Consider the following 6,654-nt stretch of genomic DNA (forward strand, 5'->3'; position numbering starts at 1 on the left):
GATGGTACTATACTTTCTCAGCTCCCTATGGTTCCTTTGGGTCCTGCACCCATTCCAAAGTCACAGGGGCACTTATAATAGGCCACAGAGACAGTACATGTTCCCTGGAGGAAGGTTCCTCCCCTGGCCATTCCTCTGTGAATGGTCAATCATAGAGGCCACACATTAAATACCCAAGGAGTAACATATAAGTCATACAGCAGACCCTCCCTACAGGGTGCTACGATACACAATCATTTCCAGCTAGGGGCTTGGAGGGTCCATGGCTAACACCAGGTTTTGTTTGTTTGTTTCCCCACCTCTAGGGGCATTAGGGCAGGCAATAATAGATTGCCATTTGTCCCCATACCTGGTCGGAGAAGGTTATCCTTTCTCTTATAGATCTGGCCCCATGGCCTGGCCCTACACGGTTCAGTGACTAGTTGATTCTGTAACTTTTAGGTAATTAATCACAAAGTTAAGCCTCAACAAACTGCCTAGTTACTGCTGCAGATTACCATATGTGTCACCTCCCTGGTGGCTACTATCTACACCGCCTTGAGCTTAACTTATTAGCCACTTTGCCTACACTTGGTATTAAATTACATGGTGTCAGTGCTAGGCTGGACTGTGGCAGCAATCCAGGAGCAATACTCTGACTAGACCTATCTGTATACTATGCCTCATTAGAAATGGGGGCGTTCCTCAGGCTCCATGGCCTTATCTTGCATTAGGACTGCAGGTCCCAAGACTTCCTGCAACTTTGCTGCTAAGGGACTTGTACTTAGAGTACTTTACTGCTCTAAGTAGGTACCCACTTTGCTAAAGTGGATGTTTGTGCCATTCCTGTTTAAGGGGTTGTTACTCATGAGCATATCCACCCTGCTGTCAGCTAAGTTGTCTGTACGATGACTGTAGCCCATCCTGCCACACTCATATTAGCCTGAAGGGCAGCCTATATAGTTATTACCTGCTTTCCTAGTCTGGGGGTGGTTATCCATGAACTCACCCATCTTGCTATTACTAACTGCTTCTTTATTAAGAAATACCGGAGCTCAGCTCCCTTCCATAGTTAGGACTAAAAGCCTGCTGGCATACTCAGGCAGTCTGTGAGCTGCCATAGGCCTTAACTGAAACTACCTGTGGTTGCATGCACATCTAGCTTAAATGGGCACTTTTGGTTAATTACCCATAGGGCTTGTGCCAGCTAAACAGCCTGCTTGTCTACCAGGAAGGCTGTGTTAGCCACATCATCCAATCCCAGGCAAGAGGGGCATTGCCACTTTTAAATCTGTAAGAGAATTAGAGGTTAATATAATATTACTAACTAGACCATGACATATGGTGGAGCTACACATATAGCCCTGCAGCAACAGTGTGAAAGTCCCCTGTGGCCCTCCCATGAAGGCAAACTGTTCCTGGCTCTCTGAAGCAATGTCAATGGAGACGAATGCATTAGTCAAGTTCATCAAAAAGTGGTACTGTCCCAGTTCCATTGTCAAGTGGTCCATTAAGTCCATGATGGAAGGTCCAGCTGCACACAGAGGGGGTGTTAGCTTATTCCGTTCCAGATGAGCCACTGTCATTTGCCAATTTCCATTAGGTTTTTTACTGGCCATACCAGGGAATTGTAGGAGCTATGAGTGCCAGGCACTATTTGCACCTACTCTAACTTCTTAATTGTCTCAAGTATCTCTGTACGCCCCCGTCGCAAATGGTATTGGTGAGTAGAAGTAACCTGCTGGGGTTGTGGCAGAATTTGGGGCTGGTGATATGTATGTTCACGCAGTACCAGCTTTACTACACGAACTTGGAGCCTGAATTATCCGTCTGTGGTGTGCAAATCCAGGCCATGCAATATGTCCACACCCAGAATATATTCAGGTATGGGAGAAACATACACAGTGTACACGTGGGGAGCCAAGTGGCCAATGCCAAGATGCAGAGACACAGTTTTTACCTTCACTGACTGGCCCCCATAACCATCAATGGATGCAGCTTTGCCCAGAAACTTATCCAGGTTCCCATAAGTAAGACTGAAGTCTGCACCAGTATTTACCAGTGCTAGGACCTGCTGTACATTAGTGGGGGACCAGTGGGTTGCCAGCTTCACATATAGCCTCCAGTTATCTGGCTCCCCCGCCAAGCCAGGCCCCTTGGCCAGTTCCCTAATTAAACAAGAAAGGCTCCGTATCTTCACCTGTCTGCAAATAGTCCTTGAGTTGCGGTGTCCAGGCAGGATTAGGCTGAACAACACTGTCTTGCCCACTCTTGAGCATTCTCTGGAATTGCTGCTCCAGGGACAATTGCCTCCACAGAGCCAATAGAATGTTATTGGGTCGTCCGTCGACTTTTTTCCTGAGCAACCCCAGCTGCAATTAAATCAATCCGGATCTGCGTGCAGGTCACTGGCTGGGGCCCCTTTTCATTTTGTGATGTGGTTACCTGTGGATGAGGCATCTTCCCCTTCTTCATGGCAGTTTCCCCAGTCCTACCAATGGCCTTCTGCCTCCTTGAGAGCTGCCATAACAGTAGTCATTTCATGTTTGCTGTGCCCCACATATGGGGTGAGAACAGCAGCTAGAGAGCTAAAGGCCCTCAGGGGTGCTGAATCCAGCACAAAATCCCTCATGTGGGATGTAAAGCATTCATTATCTGGTCCCTGGGTGTTCAGATCAAACATGGCCTGCTGCATACCCATCTCCCAGAGTACTTGCACCAAATCAGTACATGATTGCCATTTACTCACAGTTTCTGATATCTCTCTGGCATCATTCTAAACAGTCCATATGGCTGCCATCAGCCACTCGATCAACATGTGGTCACCTTGCCTTTGTGCCAACTGTTGGCACAGCTACAGCCACTGATGAAGGGAGGGGTGAGTTGTGATAGAAGCCAGCTTCTCCATCTTGGAGGCAGAGCAAGAAATGCTCTCAGCTCTTTTAGACACTGCCAGCACTGTTTACCTAATTCTCACAACTCAGTGGGGGTATAAGCACTATAAGAGGTGTGTTCCACCACTGGGCGGGGGGCGCTCCTGAGCTCTCACCTGGGGTCCCATTTGCTGCTTATATTCTACCTTCTGATGGATCACAGGGCGATCCTTCAGCAGAGGAGCTTCCTCCTCCTTGGCATCAGAACGAATGGGAGTGTCTGGCTGGGGGGATGGGGTCAAGGTCTCACTAACAGCTGTTTCCAACGCATGTTCCAAGCTGTTTATCTGGGCCTGTAAGTGCCCAGCTTGTACCTGGAGGTCCCCAACCCCCAGGTCCTGCTCCAAGCTGTGCACTTGGACCCCCAGGCACACGGCTTGCACCAAGAGGTCCCTTACTTGTGGGACTGAGCATGTATTTCCCACAGTGTAGTCAGAAACATTCATCCAACTCTGCTGGCAAAGGAGCATTTCTTCTCAGTGCCATGTGCTTCCAGCTGCTTCGGTGCTTTCTCCAGACTCGCAGGAGACCTGTCCACTGCCTTCCATGTTTCCACTGGGGCTCATCCAAACAGCATCGCGCCACTGGGTACCACAGCACATGCTGTGGCCACATAGCTGACAAGGGAAACCTCAGGGACTGAAGACCCACTCACCTCATCCTGCTGACTACGCCAAATGCCACTCTTGGGGTCAGGTTCCAGCCCATGCTGAGGTGGGATGGGAGTGGGTGGATGAGCAGAAAGAACGCTCAGAGGGCTATAGGCAGAAGAAAGATTATTTTATTCAGCAGCAGCTCTCATCAACAGCTTTCTCACATGGTCCGCCCTGTCTCGGCTGCTTAGTCTGGTTCCCATACACAGAGCTGTGTGGCCAGCTCTCTCCTGCCTTCAGGTTCAGCAGCTTAACTCTTTCTCTCTCTGGGCATGAATGAGCTGAACTGTGTCCTGGCTCCCCGCTGCCTCTCTCTTTCTCTGGGCACAAGAGCACCTGCACCATGTCAACAGGGCAATTATACTTTTTACGCACAATAGTGGCTTAGAGCAAAAGTGATGGCCTTCCGATGTTATAGCTAAATAGTTTTATTTACACTATATGTGGAATTGTGCACCTGTGTTCCAAACTCGCTGAGTCACTTAATCCCAGATGTCTGCCTCGACTTATTCCTTAACCAAAGCACAACAACGTTCCTTGCATGGGCACCCAAAGGATAACATTGAAGAAGCAAAAGGAAATAATCTAGCTGATGCTGCAGCAAAGAATGCTGAGCTAGGAAAGATGGTCTGTCCTGTACAGGAATGTACCTTTCATCCTACAAATACCCTCACTAACATTCTTTTACAATATCAACAAGCATCCAGTCCTGAAGAGAAACAAACCTGACAGCAGAAGGGAGGCATGTTTGACCCAAGTAAGTAATTATGGCTAGGGCCTAACAAAAAACCCATAGCTCCCATGGGTGCACAATTGTCTTTCTTTCACTTTATTCATAAAATGACTCATTGGATCCCTGAAAAAATGGTATAAAGGGGAAAACAATACTTTTGGAAACCATCCCCCATGGTAGCCCAAAAGGTATACTCTTAATGTACTATATTTCCAAAACATAACCCTGGCAAGCCCTTACATGGCTCCCAAGGTCATTGTCCTTTGCCAATAAGACCTTTCGAAGTATGGCAGTTGGATTTTATCCAAATGTCACCATCTCAAAATTTCAAATATATGCTGGTCTTAGTCTGTATGTTTTCTCATTGTGTAGAAGCATTTTCTTGTTAGAGGGCTACCTCCTTAACAGTAGGGAAAATTTTGTTAGAATTATTCCAGTTTGGGGAATTCTTTCTGAAATGCACAGTGATCATGGGACTCATTTTATTGGACAAATTGTTTAATCCATTTGCAAAATCTGGCCCATAATACAACATTTCCATTGTGCCTACCATCCCCACTCCTCTGGGTTGGTGGAATGGACAAATAGTACAATAAAAATTTAGCTAAGTTGACAGAGGATTTTAACCTCTCTTGGCCAAAAGCCCTCCCACTGGTCTTGCTTAATCTTAGATCCACTCCTTTTGGAAAATATTGTTTATTGCCCTATAAAATCAACAGGGAGACCTATGAGGCTGTATGAGGGCTTATATGAACCAGCCTTACTCAAAGGGGAAATATTGCACTATTATCAAGGGCTCCACAAAACCTTAACAAATAATACAAGGTTGGTAACAATCTTTCCACAGTGAGCTCCCAGGTGCTGATGACCTCAAAGACCATAGATTACAGCCAGGTTACTTTGTATATTGGAAAAGATACCAACTGAAGGATTCCCTACAATCCCACTGGAAAGGACCTTATCAGGTGCTTTTAACAAACCCTTGCTCTGCAAAGTTACAGGCAGTCACTTCTTGGATTCACATTTCATACCTAAAATGAGCACCTGACTGCATTCCTGACCACTCTTGGACTTCCGAACCAGTCTCTGACACCCACCTGTGAATCAAGAGAACATTGGAGGCTCAGCTGGTCTCTAGGACTACAACAAAAGCCAACATACCTACAGAGACACCTGATCAGGGCAGTCCCTCATGAACCCTAGAATAACTCTCATTCTTACTTTACTTGCTGTATAATATTGCTAAAACCCTGAATGTTTTAACTGAGATCCCTAAGAAGCTGTTTGGAATCTATGTAATCTTCCTTGGTATAACTTTCTAAATGGGTGTGGCTATACATTCCCTTGCTAAAGCCAGGAAAATGTTTTACTTGTTCATTCTCATTCCCACAACTTCCTCTGTCTGCCTACTGTCTGCCCACACTCCTTCTCTTTTTAAATCTGAAAATTTATCCTGGTGCCCTGCAAACCTTAGCAATCTTCCTGCAGGCAGAGCCACATCATTTGATATGATATAGACCATGACAAAAAGAAGACTGTTATGTGGAATAGCACCATTCATTCTAAACATTCCCTGAAGTCACCCCTACAATCCTCAATAGTGTCAGCTGAATTAGGAATCCTCAAATAAGATTTATCATTAAATTCAAATGACCCCTGATAAGAAGGGTAAACACATTATGAGTCTGATCAAAGAGTATGGTGATGTTTGCCTAACAATGCCTCAGGATGATCACCAAGGGGCTCTAACCAGGTACAACATTGCATAACAATAGATATTGGGGATGATCAGTTGAGACAATTGCCTGGTTACAATAAGAAAAATCTAACTGCCTCTAGCTGCCTCCTGTATAAACTGCCATATCATGGCCTGCTCAAATAACCACCAGCCCTGTGCTTGTGACTGGATGCCTCTATCCAGTACCATCCACACTGACACAGCCCTTAAAGAACTATTTATGGGAGTCAATTGATGGACAGAGGTCCCTGACAGCACAAATTCCACCCTAAGACCAGGGCACCTCTGGGAAGCCTTATGGAATACCAAGCAAGGATATACTTAGGTGTAACCTCCACTCACCTAACAATCAGCAGTTCTAGATTGACTCCATTTATCCAAATTGCACAAATGCCATCAGTATACAATGACAACAGCATTCCTGGTGGATACCTCAAAATTGGCCATCCAAAAAACTAAAGCATGACCTCACTGGAGGAGTTAGAGCTGGGCTAGGCATACTGGGGCAAGCTGAGTTTATTACTAATGAAGAGAGACATTCTTTAGAAAAAAATTCCCTATCAAAAATAGGCCACATAGAAGGAATGCTATTCCAGGAAGAGGGAAAAGGGTGGGAAG

The sequence above is a fragment of the Nomascus leucogenys genome, chromosome 9 (assembly GCF_006542625.1).
Source record: "Nomascus leucogenys isolate Asia chromosome 9, Asia_NLE_v1, whole genome shotgun sequence".
Lineage (NCBI taxonomy): Eukaryota > Metazoa > Chordata > Mammalia > Primates > Hylobatidae > Nomascus > Nomascus leucogenys.